At 38.2% G+C, this 14,859-nt stretch overlaps 1 protein-coding gene and 1 non-coding gene across 3 annotated transcripts in view; both read right to left on the reverse strand.

Moving 5' to 3' along the window:
- Positions 1–12,652, reverse strand: part of Ptpn13 (protein tyrosine phosphatase non-receptor type 13) — a 190,967-nt gene extending 178,315 nt beyond the window's left edge. Inside the window, exon 1 of one of the 2 annotated variants that reach the window (XM_048784870.1) lies at positions 12,522–12,652. The gene's annotated coding sequence lies outside the window, so the exon portion shown is untranslated. The remainder of the gene's footprint in view (positions 1–12,521) is intronic. The other variant, XM_048784863.1, reaches the window with a different exon arrangement.
- Positions 2,896–3,002, reverse strand: LOC125611094. Its single transcript, XR_007341218.1, has one exon. It is a non-coding gene; the product is annotated as a U6 spliceosomal RNA (small nuclear RNA).
- Positions 12,653–14,859: the final 2,207 nt, after the last annotated feature.

Genomic DNA, 14,859 nt, shown 5'->3' on the forward strand with positions numbered 1-14,859 from the left:
GACCCCTCGCCGGCAAGGGAAAACACGACACAGGATTCTTCTTTCAGCAGTTTATTCAGGCCTTGATTCAAGTATCATCTTCTAGCGACCCCCTGCCGAGCGCCCAAGCACAGCCTAATAAAGCCTCCCGCATACCAATCTTAAGCTGCCACGTGGACCTTTCTCATAGGATGGGAAGGGATTGCGTGCCAATTCTCCATATTAGGAGTTGTTTGTCACAGGCCACAGTGGAAGCCGGCGCCATCTTCTAATGGCGGCCACGGTCTAATTAGAACGGCTCACCACACTCAAGTACCACAACATAAACAAATTTAAAAAGCAGATTAAATAATTATAGTTTTAAACAAATCCTAAACATAATATTTGCTCCTTGTAGCATATTTCATTGTAATTGTTTACCTTAAAGCAAACTAAGAAAGTCTTGGGGTTTTTTTTCTCCCCACATGATTAAGAGGCCTAGTATATTTAAAAGGATGCTAAGTGAACCAGGAGTTACTTAACAGACTAGAATAACATTACTCCCTCTTGATGCTCCCCGCCTTAGAAATATTTGGTAACACAAAAAGTAAGAGAAAAAAAAAATGCATTGGCCACCACATCTCCACTTTATTAATCTAGGCAATGACAACCCTTCAGATGATCTGGCTATATAAGACACTATTTTAAATACTACACTAAATTTTGCTGTTATTTAACAATCAACTAGGTGACTTTAGACAATCAAGTAAGTATTTTTAAACAGCCAAGGATGTTATTTCTGGAATTCAGAAAGTATATATCAAGTACTGATTGGGTGAAATACTGAATATATTTATTGGAATTGCATCACACTTGATGGCATACCCAATAAAACATTTAGATGACTTTAAGATGGAAAGCTGGGATTCATTTACAAACTTTAAATACTTGTCAAATATAATGCTAATTTCTAAAAAGAGAATAGATAATTTTTTTTTGTAGTCAAAACAATCTGCAGAAAACATTTCCCAATTAATTTTAAACTTTGAATCCTAGTGGTTATCATAATAAATGAATAAGCATAACGGCTGAGAGGAAAGTCATACTAGTAGAAAATTTTAAAACCCAATTATGGTAGAATATTAAACAAGAAAAGATTTTGATTTAAACAGATTTTTTTGAACTTATAATTTAGATGTTGTATCATTTTAAATACAACCCCCAATCCCAGATTATATGAACCCAAGCAGCAATAAAATACTATGATCTGTACAGTATTTTCAATTAAACAAACATCACATATATTTTATTAAGAATCTACTGGGCGCGTAGCACACACCTGTAATCCCAGCAGCTTGGGAGTCTGGGACCGGAGGATCATGAGTTCAAAGCCAGCCCCAACAACAGCCAGGCACTAAGCTACTCAGTGAGACCCTGTCTCTAAATAAAATACAAAAAATAGGTCTGGGGATGTGGCTCAGTGGTTGAGTGCCCCTCAGTTCAATCCCCGGTACCCGCTCCCCCCCAAAAAAAAGAGAGAGAGAGAGAGAGAGAGAGAGAGACAAGATTGTTTGCCAGCTTATTAACAATTAACAGAAGAAAATGAAAAAATATCTTTAACTCAATAATAATTGGATACATGATATATCAAGAACTATGTAATGTTTTGAACAACCAACAATAAAAATTTTAAAAAAAGAAAATGATAAAGAGCTTCAGAAAAAAAATAATAATAATTGGATGATTGAGCAAATCAGGAGATGCTAAGCAAAATCACTTTCCACTTAACCCAATCCTTGCAGCCTCAATTGGGTTTCCTAATTACTCCAAGCCCCCAATTTTACTTCACCATCACAGGTTGGAATTATATCTACATTTTATTCCTCATTTCCTGTAGATGTAGACTGGGGCCATCGCTTTTCAAACTGATAAGCCCTCAATAAACCCTTTATCAACCTTTTATTACCTTCCCAATAGTGATGATTCCCAAATTTTACCTCTCTCCTTCCAATTCTTCTCCACCACCCAAATCATACCTGAAAGGAGTTAGTTTTGCCTCCTCTGACAGTACTTTCTGTAAAATAATAGCATTTAGTACAAGTTCTCTTTTAGAATTTCATTTTCATTTCCACTCATCAGTAGGCCCACTGATCCAACTTGGTAGCCTTCCCTTCGTTCTCACTATAAAAAGTTGCTCTCTTCATGATTAAAAGTGACAAGTCTACCTAGGTCTCATTCCTTCCCATTCAGATAGATCTTCATTAAAAGAGATGATTCTTTTTGCCATTTGAAATTCTCTCTTCCTTTTTTATTTTCTTTTTGGTACTGGGAACTGAACCCTGGGATGCTTTACCACTGAGCTACATTGAGCTAGCTGCAAACTTGCAATCCTCTTGCCTGCACCTGCCAAGTCTCTGGGGTTACAAGTTTGTGCCTGGCTAAACATCTCTTAAACTCATGGAATCTATTCTTTTGCCATCTTCAAAAGTAAAAGGGAAAAGTTTCCTGATCCTATGAAACCTCCTAGGTCATTCAACTCTCATTTTGCCACCAAATACCATCCTTATTTCCGTTTCCCTCTGTCTCTCGCCATATAAGGGTAGTAAAATGATTTTTTTGAAGGTAACAACACTCAACAGATCACACTGTTCATTTTCTTCTACTTTTCTGTAGTCTTGTTTCACTGGTTCCCTATGGCATCTGGAACTGCAGGTCATATATACTCTTTTTTTTTTTGTAGATGGACACAACACAATACCTTTATTTTTATGTGGTGCTGAGAATCGAACCCGGGTCGCACCCATGCTAGGCGAGTGCTCTACCACTGAGCCACAATCCCAGCCCCATATATACTCTTAAAAATATATATATATGTGTGTGTGTGTATATATATATATATATATATATATATAGAGATAGAGAGAGAGAGAGAGAGAGAGAGAGAGAGAATACTTCACAAATTTGTGTGTCATCCTTGCACAGGGGCCATGCTAATCTTCTCTATATTGTACCAATTTTATTATGTATGCTGCCAAAGTGAGCACAGGTCACACTCTTGACTCTCCTAATGCACTTCCTTTAGCACCATATTTCCCTAGTTCCTTTTACTCTTCAAACACTCCCTTCTCTGTCCCCCTTTTTCTCACTTTTGTGAGCCATCTCCAGCACTTCTTTATAAACACTTCCATTCTCTTGAATCCACTTCCTCATATCTTTTGTTTCACTCTAGGACATAGCATGCTCATTCCCAGACTTCTAACAATGTCTTCAAGATTCAGCTAGCTCAACAAGCTCTGCTTCCCAAGTTCAGATTATATCAAAGCACACTTTAAACTTTTATTGTATTTATTCATTGCTTTACAATCTATAATGGCTTTGTATCTTTTGTGTATGTGTGTGTTTTCTTTTTCTTTCTTTCTTTCTTTTTTTGTTACTGGGTGCTTTTCCGCCAAGCTACATCCCCATTCCTTTTTTAAATTTTTTTTTTTTTTATTTTGGGAGAGCGTCTCACTAAGTTGCCCAGGACCTTTTTAAGTTGCTAAGGCTGACCTTGAACTTGCAACCCTCCTGTCTCAGTTTCCCCAGTTGCTGGGATTATAAGCGTGCACCAGCATGCCCGGCTTGAGTGTGTTCATCAGAGTGTGTTTTTAACCCAGATTTTAAATTTTTTTGGTAGGAACCTTTTTTTCTTTTCTTCTTTTTCAGTATTTCTCAAAATACTGAAAACAATTCTGAATACAGTAGTATAATTAGTTTATATAAAAAAACAAAAGAGAGCTGGGGATATAGCTCAGTTGGTAGNACTGAGGATATAGCTCAGTTGGTAGAATGCTTGCCCGGCATGCACAAGGCCCTGGGTTCAACCCCAGCAGTACCAAAAAAAAAAAAAAAAAAGGAATTAAGTATCAAATAATGCAAAGAACAAAAGTACTAATTATCTTAATGGCTGTGAGCCAGCCTCTAGAAAGGTAAATCCAGTATGTTTGTATCCACTAGGTCAAGAGGATATCAAACATACTGAATTTATTTTCTGTCATTTGGGTCTAGATATTAAGTCAATAAGCCTTTCCCAGAGAAACCTAGCATAAACTACATATAATTTTTCTATGTTTTTGTATTTATTGCAACCAAATTCCACTAAACCTAAAGCAAACAGGACCAGGCGACAGGAAGAGAATAATAATTGTATCCCCATATACACCTTCTTCAATTTGTTTTGGGATGCCCAAATGTCCAGCAAAAAAAAACCTACAATTCTAAGCTTCCTTTACAAGAACCAATAGAAAAGGAAGTTCTTAGGTAAGGCTTTCAAGAAAATTCTTTAAAAGAATCTGACTCAGCTGGAAGGCACTCTTATATGTACATTTTCCCCACTTCTTCCGAGTTGTTTCTGCCTGGAAGGGCAGTTTGAACAGAATGCTAGCAGTTATTTGCCACCCTGAGGCCATTTTGATGAAAGCCATATATTATAGAAATGGAGAAGAAAAACAGATGTCTGGATTCACAGCTCTGGATAATTATGCCTGGACTCTTAAGAGAAAATCCCAACCATCTTTGTGCTAAGTCTCTTACATTAGCTACTTATTCTAATTTCGAACTGACACAAGAAGGAACACAAATCATTCATTGCAGTTGTCTTCTAGTGATTACAACAAATATCTCAAGAAGCATGGAAATGTGTCCTTCATGTGTAGCACCAGGAGCAATTTAATCTTAGCATCTCAATATGATCTTTAAATCCCTCTGAAATTAAGAGAAGACTGATGTAATATATGTATTGAAAAAGATTCAAATGAAACAGCTCAGTGTAGTCTTCAGTCACAAATTTAATGTGATATTTTATGTGCCCACATTAAAATATTTTCTTTTGTTTAAAAAATGAAGGATATTCTCATTAAATCTGTATATTGGAGAATAAAATATTCTAGCTTTTTTATTATGTCTCTAAGAATTATATATTGTAAACTATGAAAACAGAATTTGTTGGCTTGAGTTATAACTAAAATTAGAGTATTATGGGGTTCTATGTAATAACACATACCCTGTTTTTCATTTCTATACTCCTTAAAGTAGTGCCAGAGTTTCAAAGTTCCAGGTAAACACAGTGAATGGTATATGTCTACAACAAGTTTTTTCAGTTTAGGTTTGATAACTGAACATTGCTGAAGTTTCCTTTGTTTATTGTATTTATTTATTTTTTAATAATAAAAAAAATCAAAATGTATTCCAGCTCTTCATGAAGTACAACTCAATTTATACCTTTTGGGCCTCAACAAATATTCATACAGTGCTTAAAAAATTGAGATATTTTTATATAAATCATTATCATAAATTAATTTCTTGAATTGGGCACAGAAAACAGCATCAGAATAAAATTAAAACATTGTGTGAAGAATAAACTTAATGTTATGTTTACCTAATTCCATGAAATTATACATCAGCTCAAGTCAGTAGGAATATGAAAGACACTAAGGAAGGTATTAATCTACCTTTCATAACTGAAATTTTAGTTCCAAAATATTACATTAATTAAATTATATTAATAAAATATGTTATTTCCTTCCTTCAAAATCTGACTTATGCAGGCATGATGATGCACACCTGTAATCCCAGAGACTCAGGAAGCTGAGGCAAGAAACACAAAAGTTCAAAGCCAGCCTCAGCAATTTAGAGAGGACTTAAGCAACTTAGAACAACCTGTCTCAAAATTAAAAAATAAAAATTTAAAAAGGACTGGGGAGGTGTTAAAAGCCCCTCTAAGTTCAATCCCCAGTACCAAACAAACAAACAAAAAACTGGTTGAGGCTTTGTGTGTGTGCCTGTGTGTATGTTTGTATTCTGTTTGTTTTTTGTAGTTCTGGGGATTGAACCCAGGGCCTCACACATGCTAAGTACTGTACTCTGCCACTGAGCTATATCCCTAGTCCTACATTTTATTTTTTGAAAGAAGTATTTAACTAAAACAAGAACTAAAATAATTAACCACATTAACCACCCATAAATAGTGTAAATCTTCATTTTTAAAGCTATACTTTTCTCGAAGAAGCAAAAGTAATACATCATGCTAAGAGAAACTAAATTTCTTAAAAGGATTCTCTTATTTTTAAAAAAATCATAAGACTATATTTCTTCAAAACACAAAACAAAATACAACTTTGAGTATCTTTACTACAATTTTTGGTTACATAATCATTCTAACCTTAATTTAGGTTATTCAACAAGAATGTTTCATTTTTGTTCCATGGACTCTATGGTATGTTATAACTCAGGGAATAAACATAAGATATGAGAATGGTATTATACACAAAACATTCCATCAAGCATCCTTTCAATAATACAACTTCCAATGTTCTATATGCAAATTTACCTGAACTGAATAGGCAAAAAGAAAGAGGAAAAGTATTTTTTTTTTTAATGTCAGTTGTTGATGGACCTTTATTTTATTTATTTATTTTTTATGTGGTGCTGAGAATTGAACCCGGTGCCTCACACATGCTAGGCAAGAGCTCTACCAGTAAGCTACAACCCCAGTCCTATATTTATGTCTGAAAAAAAAAAAAAAAAAAGTACAACCTACCAAGAAAGAATATTTTTATTAAAATTGATTTTTGTTCTCATTTAAACTCAGAACACACGAAATCAATACAACTTTGACAAAAGTGATTAAAGGTTATCTTTTTAGATGTTTTCAGGAGGGGGGTATAGGTAGAATGAACTACACGGTACAGTTTCTTCTAAGCTGTGCATTAGTAGCTAATAAGTGACAATCACCATTAAATTTAGTGACACAGTGTTAGCTTTTAACTATCTGAAATTCTTTAGGAATCTCATTTTTCCCCCTAAGGCAAAAAATGATTTGGAAAAAATGATCTCTTGTGTATCTGTATTTTCATGTTAAAACCAATAAGACAGTTTTCTGTTGAAAAATCTGATCATGTCATGTGATAACTATCTCTATGTAAAAGAAAAAGATGATCTTCATCAAAAAGAAAAGACTTTAATTAAATCCCAACACTTGAGTTGGGAAGATGACTATTTCTATTTTCAGAGTTTGGGAAAATTACATTTTACAAGGGCATTTCAGCTAGTTAGTTAGATTGAGAGCATACTGATATAAGTACAAGAATTGCTAAACACTAAATTTCCTTTTCTCAGATATTTCTGAAAAGGAAAATCTTACAACTAGCTACAACAGATTCAGAAAAGGGGTAATGTAAAATCAAAACATGTGGTACTCCTCTTCACTTAAAAAACAAAAACACCGTACGTATTTTAAATTACAAATCTGAAAGAAATGACTTAGAGGAAACACATATTCCCTTTCAGATGTAAGAAACTAGTATATAAATTTCAAAACCTCTAATCAGAAAGTAAATTACTTTGTGTAGTGAGAAAATGTTCCATATCTGAGCTGTTTGATACAGTAGCTACTAGCTGCAAGTGGCTACTGAGCAACTAAAAATGTGGCCAATGGCAGGATGTGATAGCACATGTCTGTAAATCACAGTGATGTGGGAGGCTGAGGCAGGAGGATTTGCCAGCCAGGTCAACTTAGAGAAATCCTGTCTCAAAATAAAATGAAAAAGTCTGGGAATAAAGCTCAGTGGTAGAATGCTTGCCTAGCATGTGTGAGGTTCTACCACTAAAAAGAGAGAGAGAGAGAGAGAGAGAGAGAGAGAGAGAGAAGAAGAAGAAGAAGAAGAAGAAGAAGAAGAAGAAGAAGAAGAAGAAGAAGAAGAAGAAAAAGAAGCAGCAAAAGTGCCCCTCTCCAAAAAAGTGGCTAATGGATATGAAAAATCGAATTTTAAACTGTATCTAATTTTAACTAATTAAAATATAAGCTTCAATAGCCACACACAGCTAGGGACATTGCATTGGGTGATATAGCTCAGGGGAACTGAAAAGAAATATTTGTGCCTTAAATCCTGATTTAAATAGTAAAAAAAAAAAAAAAATCCTGTAGATGGACATATACATAGATGCTTCTTCTAAACCTTTGTTTTTCTTCTTTTTAAAATTCTTATGACTTATAAGGAGAAAAGGATTATAAACAACATAAAAATGTTGCTGCACCTGTGGGAACCAATTTTCTGTACTCACTTCCTCAAGGGGTCTAGAAGATTGGTTATAGAATAGGCGATATGTTATTATTTCTTAAAGAGTTTCTAAAATCGTAGCTGTCTAGATCTCTCCCAAAATTTCTGGTTTAATTGGTCAGGATTGATACCTAAGCATAAAAATTCCTTAAAGCTAGCCAAGTGATTCTAAGGTACAGCCAGAGTTGGGTACCCCTAAACTAGTAAATCCGAAACTATTTATTAAGCATAGAGGCAATATGCAAACTCAGACTTTTGGGGGTGGGGTACCAGGGACTGAACCCCAAGGGCACTTTACCACTGAACTATATCCCCAGCACTTTCTACTTTTTATTTTAAAACACAGTCTTGTTAAGTTACTGAAGGCCTTGCTGGTTGCTGAGGCTGTCCTCAAACTTGTGATCCTCTTGCCTCAGACTTCCGAGTCACTAGGATTGCAGGTGTGCCTTGCTAAGACATTCCTTCAATGGCAGGTAAAGAAAGCCTTTAGACAACCCAAATTCAAGTCAAAACCCTATAGGTTACACATTCTAACATTCAGGAATGACTTGGGTAAACAGTCCTAAGTTTTTACAATTACTGAATGTTATTTAATTTTGCAAAAGAGATTAGCAAGGAAGAAACAAGCTAGATAGTACTGTCAACTTGCACTTGCTACTTTTGTATATATTATTTAATTTCAAACCCAAAATACCATGGAGGTAGTTACTATTCCATTATTTTAAAAAATTTTCTAGGATTTGGATAGTTTGTCACAGTGAAGCCCTTTACACTCTGATGCAAAAGCATTCTCTTTGAGACAGCTTGTTTCAGAAAATTTCCACACTTTTCTAGTGTGAAAGCAAAACAAGAAAAAGAAAAAGCAGGGTTCAGTGGTGGAGCACAAGATAAGGCAAGGGAGTACTTGAACCAGTCCCCATTCCTATAATTCCTATGCATCTGTTTGCAAACTCTGGGGAAAATAATTTAGGTTTATAGTTCAAATCTACACCACTCTCTATACTAGATCATTGAGGAGTTGCTTTTTTTTTTTTTTTTTTAATCCTAAGAAAGTAAACAATTCATCTACTGCTTCACAAGCTATTTTTAAAGTTCTCACATTTGGAAACAGGGTACATACAACAGGATGCTTATTCACAAAATAGGAATAGAAGAAGGATGTTAAGCATGTTTTCTTTTTTTCCCCAGACTCAAAAGATTGTTGGAACTTCTCCCAAAACAGTTTACAGACCACAATAAAATAAAATTTTATTTTATTTATTCATTTTTTGGTGGGTGGGGGTGGGTACCAAGGATTGAACTCAGGGATATTTGACCACTGACCCACATCCCCAGCCCTATATTTTGTATTTTATTTAGAGACAGGGTCTCACTGAGTTGCACCTCGCGTTTGCTGAGGCTAGCTTTGAACTTGCGATCCTCCTGTCTCAGCCTCCCATCTCTGCCTCCAGAGGCACTGAGATTATAGGCATGGGTCACAGCGCCCAGCCAGACCACAGATTTGATAAACGTATTTAAAATGAGTATGGAAATAGTAACTTTAACTTAGGCCACTGAAAGTCATATATTAACTTACTTATTAAAAGCTATCTTTTTTAAAAAAAAAATCCAGTTCCTGAATTGTTTGACCCATCTCAATTTTCAAATTACAAGGAAAAGGTTTTCAGGAAAAAAAAAAAAAAGTGTGGAGGAAGTACAGAATAGATCCCCACCACTCCCATCAACACTGATCTTTCTTTCCTGAGACCCAATATCTTTTCTCCTCTCAGGCTCCTACCTTTGAAAGTGACAATAACTCAATGAGTCAAACTGGATTACATCAGAGACCTGATAGAAGAATACTTTCAACTAGCTATTCTAATTAACGGCACAGATTTTTCCTAATACATATTTCAAACCACATATGATGGAACATGCCTATTATCCCAGGTACTTGGGAGACGGAGGCAGGAGGAATGAAAGTTCGAGGACAGCCCAGGGCGTTAAGGGAGAACCTATCTTAAAACATAAAAAGAGCTGGGGGGTATAGCTCAGTGGTAGATTGCTTGCCTAGCATGCACAAGAGGTCCTGGGTTTAATCCTCCCTGCACTGAGGGGAATACATATTCAAAAATAAAGGTATGATGACAAGGAATTAACTTCTAAATGCACTGGCTTGGATTATGGTTGTGTTTCTTTTCAACTTCAAAATTATTTGATTACACTATAAAAACATTTTGTAGTTTATTTAAAAATTATATTTGTAATTTATTTAAAATTTATCACTGTCAGAATAGGAGAAAGACATTCCAGTTTCTTCAGGACATTTGGGGCTGGATAAACTGGGAAAATATATACCCAACTGATATGGAAGAAGCTACAAGGCTGCCTCATGCAATCCTTAACCTATTAACAGTGAGGCAGAGCAAGTTTTTCTTAATAGTAAGTAAAGAATACATCAGTTCCATTCCTTTAAAGATGAACACCTAGCATACAAAAGAACAAATATTCAATTCTTTCACATTCAAGTCCTACATTTAAAAAGCAGCCCTCCAGAGAGGGAAAGAGAGAGAGAGAGAGCATGTGTGCTAAGTTTTACAACTTTTGATCCCTACCACAGTATTAAAATCTGCCTTTTAAATTGATGCTGGTTTGTTGGCATAGAGGTGTATGCCTGTAAATCCAGCAACTCAGGAGGCTGAGGCAGGAGGATGGAAAGCTAGCCTCAGCAATTTAGTGAGGCCCTAAGCAACTTAGCAAGACCTATCTCAAAATAAAAAATAAAAAAGGACTAGTAATATACCCAGTGGTTAAATGCTCCCTGGGTTTAATCCCCCATATCCAAAGAAGGTGTATGGATGCAAATGACACTGGTTTTAATGGGGTGTGTGTGTGTGTGTATGTGTGTGTTACTTGTAACAAAAAGGCCATTTATATTTTTGGATGCTGGGGATCATCATTAAAAAAAAATGTACTCTTTACACACTAGTAAATCTTTTGGTAAGATAAATGTAAATTTAAAGTAAACCTACATAATGGAAAAGGAAGTCATAATTCTCTAATTGCACAAGTGAAAGACACTATAAAATGAGTCCCTATTCTTAATAATTAACCCTAAATATTTTTTTTTAATTCTAGCTTCCATCCTACCCTTTCCCCACATACACTCCCACAAAGTCTCCAGAACATCAAAGTTAGAACACAGTGTTATGAAAAAAATTACAATAAACCTAGGATTAGATGATAAAATAGTTAATGTGCTTCTGTATGAATTACTGAATCAATATATGCATGAACCTAGTAAAAAGTGCTTCTAGTTATATTTTACAAAGAAATAATTTGTAGATTAGAAGCCAATGAGCATGAAACAAGTTTTCACCTTGACCCTACCAACCCAGTCATTAAAACTCTGGGAAAATATCAACGCCTGTTTCCATAATAAGAAAACTTAATTTTTCTCCCACACTTTCGTAAAATCTATAAATATAAATTTTTAAACCATGCTAATTAGTTACCAGAGTCCTTCAATCCACAGATCAGGTGTCCTACATTTTGTTTAGGTCCCGCCTTGAAAACAAACCCGATTGCCCCATTTTCTGAGAGGTAAACTCAGCTCCAGGCAGCTCCCTATGAAGTCACCGCGTTTGTTGTTTCAAAGATGCAATTAAACGAAAATGACACAAGTCTGTAGAAGAGATTAGCTGGAAGTGTGTGGAGGTGTAGATCCTATATGTGCAAAGCTAATGAAAACTGTGTTACTGTAAATCTTGGGGACTATGTTTTTACCCATCCTCTCTTCTCCAATATATTTACAACAACAAAAAAAAATCGTAAGACTTTTCTTGACTTAGGTTTAACTTTAGTTTTTCAGCTTCTGCACCTACAGTACCATGTAACGAGCAAAGGCGCGGAGGGGAGTGCGGGGGAGAAAAGAGTTTTAATTTGAGCAAGAAGAAAAGCAATAAAAGCTTGCATCAGAGAGAGTCTCCCTCTGCCCCCTTTCTCTTTCCCCACCCCCTCTTCTTCGAGCCCTTACACACACACATTCTTCTGGGCGGCCTCTAACCACACCATCTCCACAATCATTTACAGAAATTAGAAACAGACTTCGGGAGCCTTCTCTTAGCACGCACTGAGTAGAGCTGTCTGTACAGGATGATGGGGCAATGTCACTCCCTATTACCCCACAATCTCTCGCGCCCCCCCCCCACCGACTTTAGGGTTTCATTCCCAAGAATCCGGCTTTCTTCCGCAGAGATGGCTCTGCCTAAATGCAATTTCTTCTCGTCCTTTCCCACCCCGGTCACCCTATCCTCACTCTAACATACAAACACACCCTACCAGCAAAACCAAAGAAAAGTTTCTTTCACCAGGGCAACCGAGGGGTTTAGGGGCTGGAGCAAAAGCAGAGAGAAGCTAGACGACGAGTGAGGGGTACTTTGGTTCTTCAGCATCCAGTCCAGCGCCCTGGGCCGCCCCAGTCCTTACCCGCTCGTCGGGAGACCGGTTCCTGCTACTGGAGCGCGGAGCAAGGGTTGCGGGAATGCGACGTCCCGGCTGGCCGCCGGCAGCTGCCGCGGGTGCGGAGAGCCACCACCTCTTCTCCCCCAAGCTGCTGCGGGCGTGGGCTGAAGGAGCTGAAGTAGAAGCCTGGGAGGGGAAGAAGAGAAGCAGCATCTCCTCCTCCTCCTCCTCCTCCTCAACGCCTCGGAAACGCCCCTCCGGCGGCGACCCCCGCCGGCTGCCTGACCCCAGAGCGATAGCGCACTCGCCGCCTGCGGTGCTCCGCGCCCCTTCAAGAAACTTCGCCGAACCCTCTACCGAGAGCGCCTCAACTCCAGCAGCAGGCTCTGAGCGCTGCCGAGGCGGCTGAGGCGGACCGGGGAGCCGGGGAGTGCTGCTCCGCGGCACGACGGTCTTTAGGGGCCGTGACCATAGTGTGTCACCCTCGCCGCGGCGCGGCCGCCTGAGCTACTGGCACTGCGGGAGCTCCACCTCGGGCGGCCGCGCCGACCCCGCCCCTCAGTCCTGTCACTCAACTTTTCCCGGGCTCCAGAAGGACCGCGGATCTCCGACCCTGAGCTCCACTCGTCTTCATTGGCTCGTCCGGCTCTAGCCCCGCCCCCTCCCAAGGGACGAGGTCGACTGGGAGACCGGCGCCCGAGTTCCCATGACAACCGGTGCCTTGGGCCTGGCTTTTGGTGTTCCTCTGAGTAGCCTGACGCTGAGGTTGATGGCCGAGCCGCAGAGTTCCGAGAGCCTGCTTTCTGGACTGTTTTAGGCCGAGTTGAAAATGCATCCAAGGACCGCCACACTTCCAACTTCAGAAAAAACTGTGTGGCCCGGGGAGTGCGTGCCCCGAAGAGGAAGAAGCGCGTAACTGCTGGCTCTTCTCGGATCCACCTCAGTTACCCCTCCCCCCACTTGCGCTCCCCTGCCTCAGCCTTGTTTCCTTAATCTCTCCTGGAGATTTGGGCTTTGAAAGGGTGAGGGGAAGGTGGAAGAGAAAGACCAGAGCTGTGCCAGTTCCCTGGAGCCATAAAGCAAGTTCGAAATGGCGGGGTTAACGAAAACAGCCCCGTGGTTTAAAGTTGTAAAGTGATCTTCAAAGGTGTGGTGGCAACACAATTCAGAATGCCCTCGGGAAAACTCAAAAAATACTCAAAAATTTCAAAAGTATGTAAACGTTGGTCTTGGTATTTTCTCTTATACAAATAATAGTCCTAAAGTTTAAAAATTTAAATAAAAGAAGTTTAATGTAAGATAAAATAATCTCCATTTTTCTCTACATCCTACAAGTTGGCGAAAGTCAATCGTGTCGTCATTCCTCTCAGAGAAACTAAAAGATTTTTAAGTTTTAATAATTTACAAGTAAGTCTTGAAGAATTTATGAGCAAACAGTGTTTAGTTGTTTGGGTTTTGAGTTTTAGTTTATCCTAGAGGTACAAGGTAACCTGTTCCACTCAAGAGAAGGAAATCCCCTGCCCTTGTCCCCGAGTTAATTTAGTCTAAAACCCCTCGTGCTGATCCCTCGGTAAATCTTTATTTCATGCCTGGCTCCAAAATGGAGAGATCTGAGGCTTATCTGGCTTCCCCTAGAAACTGCAATCCTAGGTTCCCCAGCCCCTGAGGCTGCTGTACATGTATGATGAATGAGGGAATTAATAGTAATGATTTACCTTTGGCTAACACTTGAGTTTTCATTATCTCATTTACTAAATTAATAACTGTGATGGATGTCTTCAGTCAGATGTGCCTTGCTAGTATGCATTGAATGTGATTACTCACAGTGCTAAACAATGGAAAATACACAACAGAATTTTAAGATAAGGGCCCTGCCCTCAAGGAGCTAACCATGGAGCTAAGAAAACAAGCTAGCACTCTTGAAGCAATTTGAAAACAATTATAGCTAAAACATTCAGGCACTTTGGAGTAACAAAGCAGGTAAAAGAAAGTTACAAAGAAAGGGAATTTAATTTGGGCTTTGAAGGGTAAGTAGTGGAATGAATGAAGCAAAGATGAGGAAAGGAATTGAGGGAAACATCAAACTAAGGATCAGCAGGAGGAAAGAGAGGAAATAAATAAATAGCAGTGAGAAGACCAGTGTAGTTGGAGTGAAAACAGAGGTGAATGGCTTGGGGGACTGGGTAGATGCGGGGGATGTCCTAGCCCTTCCTCCAGTTTTAAATATCCTGGTTCCTGTATCAGGGAGGTAAAATAAAGAGAGAGGGGCAGATTTTGGAAGAACAAAAACTTTCATGGAACATCTGCTTCTGTTTGCCAATGAAAGAAAGTTTATATATTTATTGGAAAGAAAAACAGTATT

The sequence above is a fragment of the Marmota marmota genome, unplaced genomic scaffold, assembly GCF_001458135.2.
Source record: "Marmota marmota marmota unplaced genomic scaffold, marMar, whole genome shotgun sequence".
Classification (NCBI taxonomy): Eukaryota; Metazoa; Chordata; class Mammalia; order Rodentia; family Sciuridae; genus Marmota; species Marmota marmota.